This window comes from Anas platyrhynchos, chromosome 14 (assembly GCF_047663525.1).
Source record: "Anas platyrhynchos isolate ZD024472 breed Pekin duck chromosome 14, IASCAAS_PekinDuck_T2T, whole genome shotgun sequence".
Lineage (NCBI taxonomy): Eukaryota > Metazoa > Chordata > Aves > Anseriformes > Anatidae > Anas > Anas platyrhynchos.
In genome coordinates this window covers 7,262,888-7,277,979 of record NC_092600.1, presented here as the reverse complement: position 1 = coordinate 7,277,979, position 15,092 = coordinate 7,262,888, and the positions used below count along the sequence as shown (strand labels likewise).

General features: G+C 43.0%; 1 protein-coding gene across 3 annotated transcripts in view; it reads right to left on the bottom strand.

The window, feature by feature from the left end:
• The window catches only part of SGCD (sarcoglycan delta), a 543,191-nt gene that overhangs the window by 412,058 nt on the left and 116,041 nt on the right, over nt 1-15,092 (bottom strand). For all 3 annotated transcript variants that reach the window (XM_072023537.1, XM_072023529.1, XM_072023522.1), the window contains exon 3: nt 846-984. The gene's annotated coding sequence lies outside the window, so the exon portion shown is untranslated. The remainder of the gene's footprint in view (nt 1-845; nt 985-15,092) is intronic.

The window sequence follows — 15,092 nt, the reverse complement described above, 5'->3', positions numbered from 1 at the left end:
TATCCATCCCAGAGAGTGGGTTCTGGGAATTAGAGGAACACTCTTGTAATGGTGCAGGAGCCTGTACCATGTGTGCAGCTGGGATGGGCTGGAAATCGGATGGGACAGGCTGGCATTGGCGTGGGCAAACTCATTGAAAGTAATCACCTGGAGCCAGCGTCCAGTGACAGTGCATCTGCAGAGCTCTCAGGGAGGAGGACAAGGGGAGACTGAAGTGCACAATTTAATAACTTGGAAAGTCTTTGTATTAAGCAGAGATAGGAACAGGGTATTGAGGAATCAAATCCTGAAGTGGTGCTGGAAGCTCTCATACCCTGAGAAAATCCTTCTGATCTCTTAAGTCAGAAGATCCTCTGCTATATTTTACCCCTTGATTCTAAGCTAGTTCAGAGTTTCAGATGGAGGAAATTGTGGGGACTGGATAAAGTACTGTGCTTGGCTTTTCCACTTAAACCACAAGCATTAGATGATCAACTTATGGATGTTTTCCAGTCAGAACTATCTTCAGGTTCAAAATGCTGATAATTGGCGAGTCTAAACTGTTGATAACAAATAAAGATTTACTTCAGGAAAAAGAAAAAAAAAAAAAAAAAAAAAAACACTTAAAAGCCTTTATCTTGAGGAGTCCAGGAATAAAGCCAGAACCACATAGTTTAATAGATTTCACAAGTCAGCCTCATCAGGGGAGGAGAAGCTATTATACCTGAATTATCACACTGAAAGATCCTGCTGTAATCTCTACCAGAAAAACCTCACCGACCCAGAGAACAGCTGAGGTATGTTCAGTACTGGGGACCGCAAACACCTACCTCCATGCACAGGATACAGAATGGGTGAAGACCAACCTGCAATTCATGCCACAGGAAAGAGAATCTCCTCTTGCCAGCGCCATTCTGCCACGTGCGTCCCAAGCGCTGAACATGGGAGGGCTGAAATCCTCTGCTCCTGCAGCTGCCACCAGCAGGCAGTTGTCACAGACACGATCTGAAGACATAAGATCCAAAACGCAGTTGAGTCCCATTGTGACCTCAGCTCCCCATGAGACTCCACCCCACTCAGGGCTCAGATCACCCTGCAGTTTGCACGTGAGCAGATACCATCACTGGGTTATACCAACTTCATTTACCAGTTAAGATAAACGAGACTGGGGGCATTGCCATCGATGGTCAGAAACTACAGTTCTGCCCTAGCCTGGCTCCTGATTTTCTAGTCTCAGGCTAATTGCTTCATTTTGATGAAGCTCTATTTTCTGCTCTGCCTTTCGTCTACCCCTGCGTGTGAGGAGGGGGCTGAAAGGGGGTGTACAAGTCACAGCTGTAGTCACACGGTGGGTATCCAAGTGGGGAGACCCCTGGCCCCCGCACTTATTCAGAGGACCATAACCATCAGGGCAAGGTTAGGGAGCAGGAACAAATCGTGATGCACAGTCAGAAGAAGCACTGATAAATGCCAAGTATAACCTACACATGCCATGAGCATCATATACATGAACAAACAAACCTGTTATCATTTTTAAAAAAAAAATCAATAAACAAACATGTTTTTTTTTTTTTAAAATCAATAAACAAGTTTACACCCCGCTTAATCTGCCTTTGCTGTTAGGGCTGTGTGACATGAATACAGCAGCACGAGACACAAACTGTGACATTTATGACATATGACAGTGAATTATCATTGTTCATTCCACCGAATATATTCTAATGCACTAATAAGATCACTTTATCTCTCTCGATGCTGATACCAGTCTGTTTGCAGTAGATCTCCATCTGAAACCAGGGGGTTATCCAGAGTAACATGCCCAAATTCAAAACCTAAATATTTCTACTTCTCACACAGCTACACTTCAGAGAGAAGCTCTGATAGTTCATATTTCATGTCCCTGCTGCCTTTTCTTTTATCCAGCTTTCATGTTTCTCAAGATAAGTATTTTTGTCACTCTCCTTAGAATGAATTACATGTGGTAAATACAGTCACTGTGCTCTGATCTTGGCTTGGTGAAAGCTTCGCGGCATGGTTAAAAAAAACTTTTAAAAGCTTGTACTGTAAGATTTAAGGTGAATATAAACAGCAGGCATGCTCCCAGTCTTGGGCTTTATTACGGTGCAGACGTAGCTGAAGTTATCTTTACAAATGGGATTTTAGTTCCTGAACTCCTTTAAAAAATGTTACTTCCTTGACTGCGTGCAGTATTTCTGCTGCAGAGTTGGAGAGAGTCGACATGGGTCAGGGTGAAGGGAATTATTCAGAACCTGGGGCTCTCCAGAGGACGAGGCGGCTGGCAGCTGTGTGCTTGGTGCCTCCCAGAAGTTAAGTCCTAAAAACATTTTGCATTTGCCAACGAGACATTTGCAAACAACTATGAAAACATGCAGTGTTTACTTGTCTCCCTTTGACAATGAAGAATCTGAGGTGCAGGAGGCTGGCATTGCTGATGCCCCTGGAAGGGGCTGCCAGAAGTTGGAGTGGATGCAGAAGCTCCGGCTCCTCTGCACCTGCGTTGGCCAGGGTGCAGACAGTCCAGCACAAATAAAAAGATATACCTGCTTGCTTTGTTCCTTGCACTGTACTAAAGCAGCAGTACTGGTCTCCATACTTCCCTGATTACACTAACAGGAAATATCCCCATACATTTTTTCAAGCTGAGTCTTTGTTAACTTCTGTCCCTTTAATACAGCATTTCTGCAGCATTACGTTCACCTTTTCATAGTGTGCTTTTCTTTAAATGCTAATTAGCTTCACTGAAGTATAACTTTCTCTCTCCCCCAATTCCTCCTCCCCACCCCTTATTTTTATTTTTTTTTTTTATTTTCGATTTTCCAAGACACCAGTCTTCCCTTCCCTTGGAAGCACAAAATCATCTGCATGAAAGTAGTTCCATCATTCCGCTGGAAAAAAATGTTATTTACCATTGTGCCCAAGAGTAAAAGTGGTTTCTTATTCTCAAAATGTGGGCATGAAACACCCCTGAGCCTGCCTCCACCACAGCAGAACATATGCCACTTTTAATCAAACTAACTGCTTCTCTGTTCATTAATCTAAACTCCCAAACCATTCTAAAGATGAGAGGGAGGAAAATACAAACAAAAAAAAAGTAAAAATAAAATCTCAACAAGTTTTCCGTGTCATCTAATACCTTGTACCAAGCTGCCCAACCAGAAGGCTCTGGAAAGCTGCACTGGCTCAGGATGCAGCGGGGAAGGTGACCTTTGGTGCTGCCTCCCAAAGCTGACCGATGGCACTGGCTCTGCAGCTCTCTGAAAACAGAGGTGGATCTTTTTAGACTTGTGTTATGCTGTTATTTCTACCTTTTTGGCTCGCAAAGCCTGTAAGCAGCTTCTTTTGAAGCTGATTGTCAATTCTACTTGCAGCTGAAGCTAGATTGTTTTTTGGAGAGACAAAACCAGCCCATCAAGCAAGCCTGGGAGGGACAGTACAGAGCACGTGGGAGAAACCTGCCTAAAATGAGCCAAGTTTCTTTTCCAAATGTTAAGGGCAGTTGCATGGCCTCTGCTGCAATTCACATGCCTGTCTTTAAGACATGGACTTGCACTTGCAAAACACCTGCAATTTTTGTGGTTCCACCAAACTTCCTTGAATCCTTTCCAAGCTTCTACCTGAGCCACATTCTCCAAGCTTGGTGTGGAAGACGTGCCCTAAAACAGTGATTGATCTTCCCTCTCATTGTCCATTAGATTCCAGCAACATTTCAGGATGGTGCAGGCAGAGGCAGTAACAGCCATAAATGCTCATTAAAAACACTGGGCCCCATGCTGGAGCCAACATAAGGGAACAGCATGGAGCACCGCATCAACACCTAGTTAGTTTTGCAGTCGTGTCAGACCAACCCAGCACAATGGTGCAACTCAGCAGCATGAACCAAAACATCTCCTTCAGTTAATGCTCATCTCTGTTCTCTGAGCTCACCTTTCAAGAAAGCACCAGGCAACCAACAGAGCTGGGCTGCTCTGCATGCAGACGCACTCCGTTACTCAACACATTGCTTTGGAGGGGCTGCACACAGCTGGTTGCGTGTAGGCAGCACCAGAAAGCTTCGCTGCTGGAGGAAAGGATTTGCAATGACCACAGGAACTGGGGCAGAAAGAGAATGAAGCGCGCTGGGCATCCCTCGCAATGCATGTCCCGTCCCTGGGCAGCGAGGTGTGGAAGCAATCGGCACGGACATCACGGCACAGACATCACCGTGCTCTGCAGTCTGTGAGCAGCGCGAGGTTACAATGATTAACAAGGACATCGGAGCTGCTCGTAGGGTGAATTCACAACCTCGGACAGTGAGAAATTATCGTGATTAGCTAGTCAGAATGATTAAAATTTCACAGGGTGAACTGAGATCCGTGGACAGAGAGATGTAATGATTAAGTGGGTCATGTCCACCACCTCATCAGGGGGAGGCTCCGATTCACGGGCAGCAAGGCCGTTATTAACGTGGCAACATCGATAGTTATTAACCTGGCTGCGTCAGCGCTGGGCACAGAATGAACTTCGCTTCACGGGGGGAGACAGGGAGAAAACGATTAACAAAAGGATTTAGCAGAGCTCTCGGGGTGAATTAAGATGTATGGACAGGAGCAGGATTAATGCAAATGCATCAGCGTTGACCGCGATGTGACCAGATTCACAGGCAGAAGACTCAGATTAGCAGAGTCTTGTCATGTCAACTTGCTAGATGGCTGCTCATTACAAGGGCTTTGGAAGCAACTGTGCCTGCAGAATTCAAGGTTAAAACATTACCCAACTTGGCAACCAGCAAAATCAAGCCAAAAGGGGAAGTAATTATCTAGTCTAGACAGACCCTCGGTAACTCAGATCTGTACAAACGTTTGGATGTCTGTTAGCTGGTGCCAAATACATCAATTAGTTTGCAGGGAAGCAACATCAGAAACCATGTTGTTAGTCTGATCTCCTGGGCAAGGAGAAGTTTATGGGTTTTCACAAAGTGTTAGTAAAACCTTATGCAGTTCTAAAGATCAAGACCAGTTTGGGCACTCAACAAACTGAAGTGATGTTAGCACAGATGTGACGAGCAAGAGCCACTTGCATGCCATCTTTACCAACATGGATAGCAGGACATGGCAAGAACTGCCCAGCACCTCCAGATGTGGTGGCAGGCACACAAAATCCACACTCAGCTACTGATAAATGTGATTAAACTGATAACCTTGCAGACTAAACCTCTCTTTTCACAGGACAGATACAGCAGCATGACTGATTACTGGCTGAGCTGAGATCTGGGCACAACTGGGATCTGGGAGGGGGGGAAAAGGCCCCTCTGTGGCTGTAATACTTCTCTTCTGGAAGAATCTTGGGTCTGTGCCTCAGTTTCAGAAAAGCTGGTGGCCAGTTCAGGCCAGTCAATACCAACACGTCCCAGTTGTGCAGTCTACGTGACAGTTGGGCTATTTCAGAAATTTGGAGATGCGCTTTAAATTATATGGCAATAGAAGAAACAGCAAGGCAGAGAGTGAGAGTTGCTACTAAACACACAGAAATTTCCCTGAACAATGTATTTTGACCACTGCAACTACTAATCAAATTCTTATTTTAATATTTTAGCCTAAGGCCTGTAAATGGCCTACCTACCCTTGGTTAAGAATAGAAAATAATCTCAGAGGTGGAACACACTTCTGTTTTGAAACCAGAAGGAAAGCTAAGAAAACAAAGTCAGCAGGGGATTGAAGTGTCAGGAAAAACTATCTCCTATGGGCTGAGTACAATGCAATTCTGTGTACAAACAACCAGCTAATTATTTCTTACTGCATATCAGCTAAGGCTGACCTGATTAAAATCATAAATCAGCCAATGCCTCTGTTTTTATGCTGTGAGAATCCATGTCTGTGTTTGCATATTAATTAAGATATGCTAAGTAATCAAAAATGTTTGCTAGGAAAAAGAAAATAGATTGTAACCTGACAGAAGCAAACAGAAAAGCGTGGTACAGCAACTTTTCAAAAAGCTTCCTGTGTTTACACTGCACCCTTTGAAATTATGAGTAGTTTCAAACCACCTGTGATTTCCTTCCATCAGGTTTTAAGAGAAAATGTCTCTGTCGTTTGTATCCTACGACTTGTTTCCACTTGGTGGGAAAATAGCATGAAAGCTGCTGTCAGGCTAGAAGGCTGCATAACTTTATAAGCTCCAGCATATTTTTTTGGCTGTTCTTCCCTGTGTGCTATGCAATATCAGATTAATGTCACTGTTCAGCAAAGCTTGGAGTATTGATGTTGAAACATTAAAGCTATTTCATCAATACCAGGTTTGGAGAGAGGTCATTTATGGTCATTAGAATAGAAGAGCATTTATTCTGGACATCAGAGAAATCCCCATGGGTCCTAGAGATGATGCTGCAATCCCCATAATGCCATTAATATAATGGCCTCTTTCTTCTTTATTAGACTTTTATGGCTAAGTAGGATGTAGGGAAAACTATCAAGTCAGTGGAGTCCAGCACCCTACAGTTGCTCCTGTCACAGAGTCCATATGCTGTTCTCTGTTGGTTTTCCTGAGTGAGAAACAATGTTCATTAACCGATATCGCTGAGCCCTTTCTCTTAGCAGCTACGGGATGCTACAAGGCTAATATCTCCAGCAGGATGCTAAAGTACCCTGCCCCAGTTACGGCATACAAAGCAGCTGCAAATGCCCTACTTTATTTTATTCTTGCATTATGCTAATTCAACAAGGAGCACCAAAGGTTTGGGGTATTTTACTCCGTATTGTTCTTGGTCTGAGGCTCTCATAGCCCAGAGGGCTGAAGCCAGCATCCTGCGTCCATCAGAGCAGTGCCTGCAGCCCCATAACAAGTCACGAGAATGTTTCTCATCGGGAAGTCAGAAACCTCGATTACCTGCCCGAAGGGATGGAGTGAAAGATCTGCTGACACCTCCAAGCAGCTTCCCATGGCCTGAACACAGACACTTCCATCTCCCACCTTTTCCACCCCAATTTACATCAGTCCAGAGACTTGCAGCATATCGGCCTCTTTTTCTTCCCCCCCCACAGCAACAGGTGAAAGCACCGTGTCAGTTCAGCTGCACCAACATGCCAGTCAGCTGGGTTAGGCTCCAGGGCCCGCTCACATTGATGTGCCCAGAAGTGATTTATGCAAAACGCTCCGCTAATTTAGGCAGGAGGTATACGCGCTGCATCTGTCTGACTGCAAGCAAAGCAAGAGGTGCTGCTACATTTGGATAACACTGCTGCAAAAGCAACAAACACAAAGACAGATGGGTTGAGCCAGCGGTGAGTATCTAATCCCAAAAAGCAATGATTTCCCAAGTAAAAGACGAGCCCCAGCCTCTCGATGGAATAACCTGCCGAGACTCAGCTAGCTGTCCTCACAGCACGCCGTTCCTGCGATAACACTGTCCTGCAGGGCAGTTTTGGATTGACTAATGGCATTGCCTCTGCACAGGGTGAGGCACTTTGTTTAGCAATGGGTTTGATTCTACCAGGAGATTTCAGGAAAAAGGCCTGCAAAGATCAAAAGGAATAAATTCCAGGTTTGGAATACAGCCACTTCACCTAGTGCGAAATGCCCACCTCCCTGGTACGACATTGCATTCGGTTTCCTGTAAGACAAGTCCAAACCAAAGGACTTCACCAAAGGAAACACCGTTCTCTGTTATACATGGGCATAAAATTAGCACCTTGAAGAGAGCTTTACACATAAAATAAAAGTGTTTAAATCTTATAAACTCCTTAATGCTTTTCCCCTAGCATGGGTCCTTAAATTGCCCTGCAGAGAGCACTATTTCTGTTCTTCAATTCCTGCCTCTAAAAGTTTCACTAAACCAAGGAGGGAACAGACCAGTTTCAAACAACCCAATAAAAGATGGCAGATAAAATATCAGGCACGCTCCTGTAGCAAGATAAGTTAAGAAACCCTGCAACCTGCTCAAGGACGTTTGGTGCACTGGAAAAATAGAAGGGGGGAAAAAAAAAAAAAAGAAGAAAGAGTAAGAAAAAGAGGCAGGCTAAACTCATCAGTTAATTATTCATTGTGAATTATTTACTCGGATGTAGTTAATTAAGAAACACTTTTAACAGGAACATTTCTGTCCCTTATTCCTGAAAATTAAGCTGTGTTTGAAGTCTGCCCACAGACTCCTCTGCAAGGCGGGTGCAGGAGGACCTGAGCCCCACAGCCGATGTTTCTCTCTGGCCAGATGTGGGCCAGCTCTGGGATGAAGATCGATAGCGTGACAATGGGGCTAGGGTGGTTACACTCCCAAACGCAGGAACACAGCTGATTGCAGTCTTGCACACAAGTCTTGCCATGCTCAAGATTAGAGCTTGCTTATGCCTGAGCAGGTCAGATCTGAGGCAGAGAAAGGTAACTACATCCGATTCTGCTGTTCTCCAATTTCCTTAGAGGAGATGTAACCTTGTTACATCTGCTGCATAGCACCTGAGGCAGCTATTGCTCACTTGGAGTCATGAACTGCTCTTGCGGTACAGATCAACTGCAACCACAGAAGCCAACAGCCTAGCCTAAAGTTAAACGTACCAAATTTTGGTACTAGTTACCCCACACCTATTGTTTGTTGCTTTCCTTAGTCTACACCTTGCAAATATTTTGCATTGCCTCTTGATTTTAAGGAACTATATAAACAGGAAATTTTTTTTCTCACTGTGAGGACAAAGCAAGGAAAGCTCACGAGCAAGGACAGTTTTGCCTGTGAAAAGATCAGAGTTTTCAGGAGTGCTTTTCACACAGTGAGAGGTGGAAGACATCTGTGGGCTCTGGCACGCACGCAGCACTGCAGCAGCACACCGACCGCACGCAGGCACTAATCCAGCTGTGCGCATGGCCAGGGCAATGCACCCACAGATGGGTGAGAGCACGGCCCCCTCTGAGGCATAACGTTACTTTTTGCCTACACTTTCACTACGCAGTAATTTAACTTCCCGGTATGCACAATATTTGCAAAATGCAATAAAACAGAATCATTTCTAAATCACGGATTATTGCTTCTGCCAAGTTTTTTCCTCCTTATGCCTTTCCACCATGTGTTTCTTATAGAGCGAGTGTACTTAGAGAACAACATTGTACGTCTTCTTTCAAAGCTTCCCCTTCCAAAAGGAAAATACATCATTTTATTAAGTTTTCCTGAAAATATTAGTCTAAGCTACGTATGTCTCATGGCTGCAGAATGGATCCCATTGATCTGCATCTTTCCCAGGTAGATAACATACAGCATGAACTTCACACAAGTAAAAAAGAGCAGAGCTCTTAAACCTTTGGAGCAAGATCCAAAAGCCCCCTGGTCCTCTACTAAAATGAGAAGAGCAGTTTATTTGGATTTGGCTAAAGAGTGGATGCCTTTCTCAAACACGTTTTTATTTGGAAGCCAAAAGCTCACTACAAATGTGGATGGTAAGTTATATGGCTTGTATTGTACATCTGGTAAATAATGTCTTCTGGAATGAAGGGGGGGGGGGGGGGAAGAAAAGAAAAGAAAAAACTATTTAAGGAAGAAAACTTGCATTTTCTTTAAGATTTTGCATTTTGATTTCACCAGCCATTGAAGAAGGCTGTATAGTTATCTGAGTTCTCCAAAAACCAACTTTCCTTGGACTGCTCCACTCAGTGTCATCCAGTATGTCACTTTGATGCATCTGCCTGTGCCTGTCAGCAGTAAATAATCTTAGTTGGCAGGTTAATTGAATAATGTATATTGCAATCAATTTTTCACAATTCCTCCTCTGCACTGTAATTTGTATAAATGTCGCATGACACCCTGGGACTTCCAGCACGGATTTGGGATTGTAATGGTCACAACAGTGCAGACTGACAATGCCAGCAATTGATATGGATTTCACAATCTGATTTTGGTGACGGTTTTAGATAAATATTTACTTTCTGGATGTCACTTCATTAGTAAAGCTTGAGCACAGAAACATTTACAGAAAACAAACACAAAGGAATGACAATGACAGCTGAATCAAAATTGACCACTGATTTTGAACAAATGTGAAGTGATGCTTTCTACTCCTACCTTATGCTGCTGTAATACAGAGTTGCAGCTCTCCATAGCTGTCTCGCATACAAAATGAACCAGAGGGTCAAGCTGGGAGCGTAAGATGTTGTTCCTAGCTTAATTTACATTCACACAATCTTTGCAAAATGTTTGCTTCTCTCATCTCTTTTAAAATACAAGAGGCCCGAAGAAAGGGCTTATGACTTGTAAAATAGTTTGTCTCAGTGGGGACAATGTTAATCAGTAGATAGCATAATACCTTTCATAACTTTTTAATTAAATATTGAGCATTTTAACAACATTTTGGCTACCCTGCCACAACTACCCTACTGTAGGTCATAGTAGGGCATCTGTCTTCAAATACTGCATGCTGTTTACTGCTGATCATCCTCTAAAAGGCTGATTACTGTATTAAACCTGAACATAAAACTACTGGTATTGCTCTACAATCCACACAGCTGGAGAAGTTAATCTATTCTGGTTTATGATGAAGAGAAAGTAGGGAAACTAAGAGCTACAGCAGGGTTGAAAAGAAACTTTGTGGTGAGCAGTGCAAAAAGACAGCACTTTTCTGCTTCGCCTTTACATCCTCCTAAATGTGCTAGTGCTAAACCCATGCACTGTTCTTTTGTCCCTAGGTTCCTTACTGGCATGTAAAATAGACAGGAAAACTGAGCCCTCTTACTAGTTAGCACCACCCAGAAAGTGCCAAACTTTTAGTTGTTTACTGCTCCCTTGCAGCTTCTGTTTTGTGCTTATCAATATACTGCCTAAGCATGAAGCAGCACACAGAGTACGACCATTTGTAGCTGTTGTGTTCCATCACAGAGCTAAACAGCCCAGTGCTAAGACAAAGCTTCTCGTAAAGTTGTTCATGCTAAGGTTTATGATTTATCATTGCCATAGGTGCCCACTATTCGTTTTCCTTTTCCTGCAGGCTCCCTTTTAAGGAATGAAATCCTGGTACAGAGACTTTCCATGTGGTGTGATTACAGTCTGACAAAGCAGCCAGACGGGATTTGCAAAGTGATGGGCTGTATCTGATATGCAGCCGCCTTCTTAAAACCTCCCTTTTTTCAGGAAAACACCTAAATATTCATATGTTTATATACAGGTTGATTCTTTTGTCAGCAATATGTTACTGATTTGCATTCATTTGCATTTTGTATCATGGTCTCTGCACTAATGGCACTCAATTCTTTCAGATTACCAGCAGCTACTGTACCAGCCTCAAATTATTCTGGTCTAAGCTCTGGCACCAAAGTATACACAAGTCATCCTTTCTTCATACTCTCTGCATATTTCTACCTGAGATGATGTATGAGCTCTATATATTTACCAACGGCTGCTCCTGATGGCCTTTAAAACCATGCTGAATTTAAGCAGCAGACTGTGTCAGTAAACATTATGCATATCATACACTTTCCTCTCAGAGCACAAGAAAAAATAAAATATTCCCTAACAACTTCATGTCTGTATTCTGCAACTGTGACACAAGAAAGCATAAATCTACCAGAGCCACAGGAGATCTTGCTCAAGTTCCTTTTATTTTGATTTACTAAAGATAACATTAAGTAGGCAAATGACTTTGATTCCCCTAAGAAATAGTAATAAATAATGTGTATTAGGAAGAAAAACACTAACCGACAAAATTTACTAGGACTTTTTTAGTAGGAATAAATGACTCCATTTTACGGCCTTAAAAATGAAAGCACAAACTGTTAAACAGCTGAAGTTTCTGTGGCATGAGATCTAATAGTAAAGAAGAATGAAAAATAATTCCTTTCTGCTGGCTATGCATTAGATACAAATCTAATAAATGGTGCTTATGTTTTAAAGGAACTTTGAAAATCATATTTTCTCTTACTTATATTTTTACAGAATGGTTAAATGATTACAGAAGCAGAATGTAAGCATTGTCCAGTACAAAAAGGCAAGATGTACATTTTTCCTTGCATTTAATTGTGTTATAGTACCTCAATGTTAAACACCATCAGTCTTTTCTATTTCAATCCCCCACCACCATGCTTTTTTTTTTTTTTTTTTTTTTAAACAACACACTTTTGTTCCAGGCAGGAACAAACCTGTACAATCTGAACCTGGCTCCCTGCTTTCCTTGTGCCTGACTACAGTGTTTGGGAGCTGTGTGATGCTCAGGGGTGACTGCTGGAGAAAAAGCTAGACCAGAAGCTGGGTTTACATCTAGAGTTTCCGCTGAGAAGACTCTGGTGAAAAAGGTTCTTGAAGGACACTTCAGAAACTCATTCACATCCCTTTGTCCTCCCAGGCAAATTACCACCTACAGCCCAACAGCTTGGGCAAACTCACAGTACCATTTCCATCAGCCGTGGATGCAGACTTCAAGAGCTGGAGGTGCTTACGGCCAGTTGGCAATTAATTTGAAACAGATCCTGTAAATCTGTTGTTTTAAAGTTTGGTAGCTAATTTGCATCCAGAGGCTATAATATCCCTGATCACAGTATTGTGACAGTTTCCTCTTAAAATCCCTGAAGCTTTAATTGAAAATAATCAGCAGTGGAAGTTGTTCTAACAGTCCACATTCACTGACGTAAACAAACACAAGACTTGAAAGCTGTGAATGCTTCTGTTTGCATCTGTGGCTCTTTCACCAAAAGGCATGTTGTTGATTCCATTTATTCCAAACACAGAATAAATGAATGCTTAATTTGGAAGCCTATAAATAAAGAGCATGCTCACTTGCAGCAGCAGAATCTAGAAGCAGGCTTGAAATGATGTTTCTGAGTCACTAATGCTATTAAGAATTTCTGTGTGCTTAAGCCCCAGACACACAGGCTCAAAAGTTCATGTGTGTGTGTTCCACTCATTTGGGAACAGCCCCACTGTACTTCAAGCACTAAGAATTCTCAACAGCACAAAGCCTCTTTATGAATTATCCTTATTACTACAATAATCCTTCATTGGTTCCTAGTGATGCGAATTCAGTGCAACAGCAAGTGCCAAAGGAAGAGTGATGCCTTTATATATTCTCTTATTATTCCTGCCAGTCCATGGGAAAGATCTGGAGGGTATTTGACTAATTCAAATACCTCGCATAATCAATAGTAGTGAGATGCATGGCTTGCTACCACTGCCCTGAGTGACAGCCACCTGAAACACCCTCCTTTCCCAACATCTTTCCCTGGAAGAAACAAATGATTCTGGCAAACCAAGACAGACAGGCATGTAGCTGGGATGACATTCATATCCTTTCCTCATTGCAATCTCTCTGAATGGATTGAAGGGCAGGAAGCTACATAGAGAAAAATGAAGAAGCCATGATGAGTAGGGCAGGACAAAAAACCCTGTGCTGTAACAGGCCCTTCCTCCTGCTGGTGTAATTTCTACAGCACCACGAACAGTTTCTAAATTTAATCTCCAAACACACTTCCATTTAATAGGGCAGCAGTCTTTCTTCCCTCCTCTTGCCACAAGCCTAGCCTCAGGCCAGCTACTGCAGACAGGGCAGCTGTCACATCTCAGCCAGGTCTCTGGTTGCTTCCATGAGACTGGCAGCAGCATGGAGGAGATGCCTGTCCCCTTTCCTTCTTCCTCCCCTACTCCCAAAGCAGGTCAGCCAGCATTTCTGCCAAGAACTTAGCTGTGTTTTCTCAGGATTGGATGCGTTTGAGGCCACACTGGTATCTCTACTGCTTGCCACACTGATTAATGCTAAACATTAATCCTTCACTTCTTAGTTGCCTTCCCCTCATCCCTTGACCTCTCTCCATTATCCCCTCTTGTAATGAGGCACTAAATGAATACTCACGTGTATGCCTGAGTTTTAAAGTTCTGCACCCTACTGTTTAGTACACAGGTCACCAGCAGCTTAGAATTATTTCAGGAAGGACAGAAAAATCTTCCCCTTTTCTTCTCTGAATGCACACAGACACCTCCTGCTGTTCAGAAATTGCTCACTGCCCAAAGATACTCAGCACAGCAGATGTCGGATGGCACCCGGGCCTTGAACAAAAGAAACCAAGTTTCTTGAGTGAAGTATAACTAACCTTTTCCCTTGACATTCAAAAACCATCACTGGGACATGCCAGGGGAGAGGAGAAAGCTACCAAGCACAGCAGGTATGATAAGCCATAGTGTTCCTTCAGACACCAGCTACACAAGCCTAGAGCTTCTGGGACATTTAAAAAATGAAAAGGACATTTTATTTCAAAAATTACAAAACCTTTTCTCCTTGCCTAGTGATGACTTTCCATTTGGATGAGGCACATGGGGATGTACAACCAAGGTAAACCTGCCCTGCCCCAACGGCACAGTTCTGTACTATGCGTGGACATCTCACACATTTCACTAGCATTAAATTCACATGTAACTGAAAATAAACAGAACTGTGCAGTGAGAACTTCAAATCTTTATGCCTGAGCAACATAAATACCTACAAGGGATTTTCTCTCCCAGCCTGGTAGAGCTTACAGGTCCCCTCACGAGCTGAAGGGCAGAGATGAAAATCCCTTTTTTCCTCTAAGACCTTATCCCTTTTGGCTGAGCATCTTTGTATTTCAAGATTTAGTGGGAGAGGACAGGCAAAATTCAAATTTATTACCTGGGGAAGATGAAAAGGCAAAGAGAGAAATAAAAGGGAGGTGAGGTAAGACCAAGGAGTTGACTGGGACCTTTCTTCTCCCAGGAGTGCCCGAGGGTGAGCAGGTAGTGGGGAGGAAAAGCACGACTTGTAAAGTTAAAGGGAATGGTTGGTAATGAGTGACGACCCTGAAGAACCGAAGTAATCACAGCAGACAGCGCTGTCATATTTTATCTGTGTAGAGACTTTTCATTTTGGAAGAGCTCTTGCCAGTCATGTTTTTAAAGGCATTCCAAAACAGCGCTGTGCTGACCTTGGAGCTCGCCTACACTGAGTTCTTTCAAAGCACCTCTCAAGAAAACCAGAACCTCACATTTTTGTAGTTTTGTGTTCTACCACTGCTGTATCAGAAAGAAACTTATGGGGTAATACAGGCTTTCAAGCAGTCTTTCAATTAAAATTTAATAGGGCATTTATAGTCTCTAATACCAAATTAATGGAATTGCTTCAAATGTAAATCCTGGATGGTAAAAATTC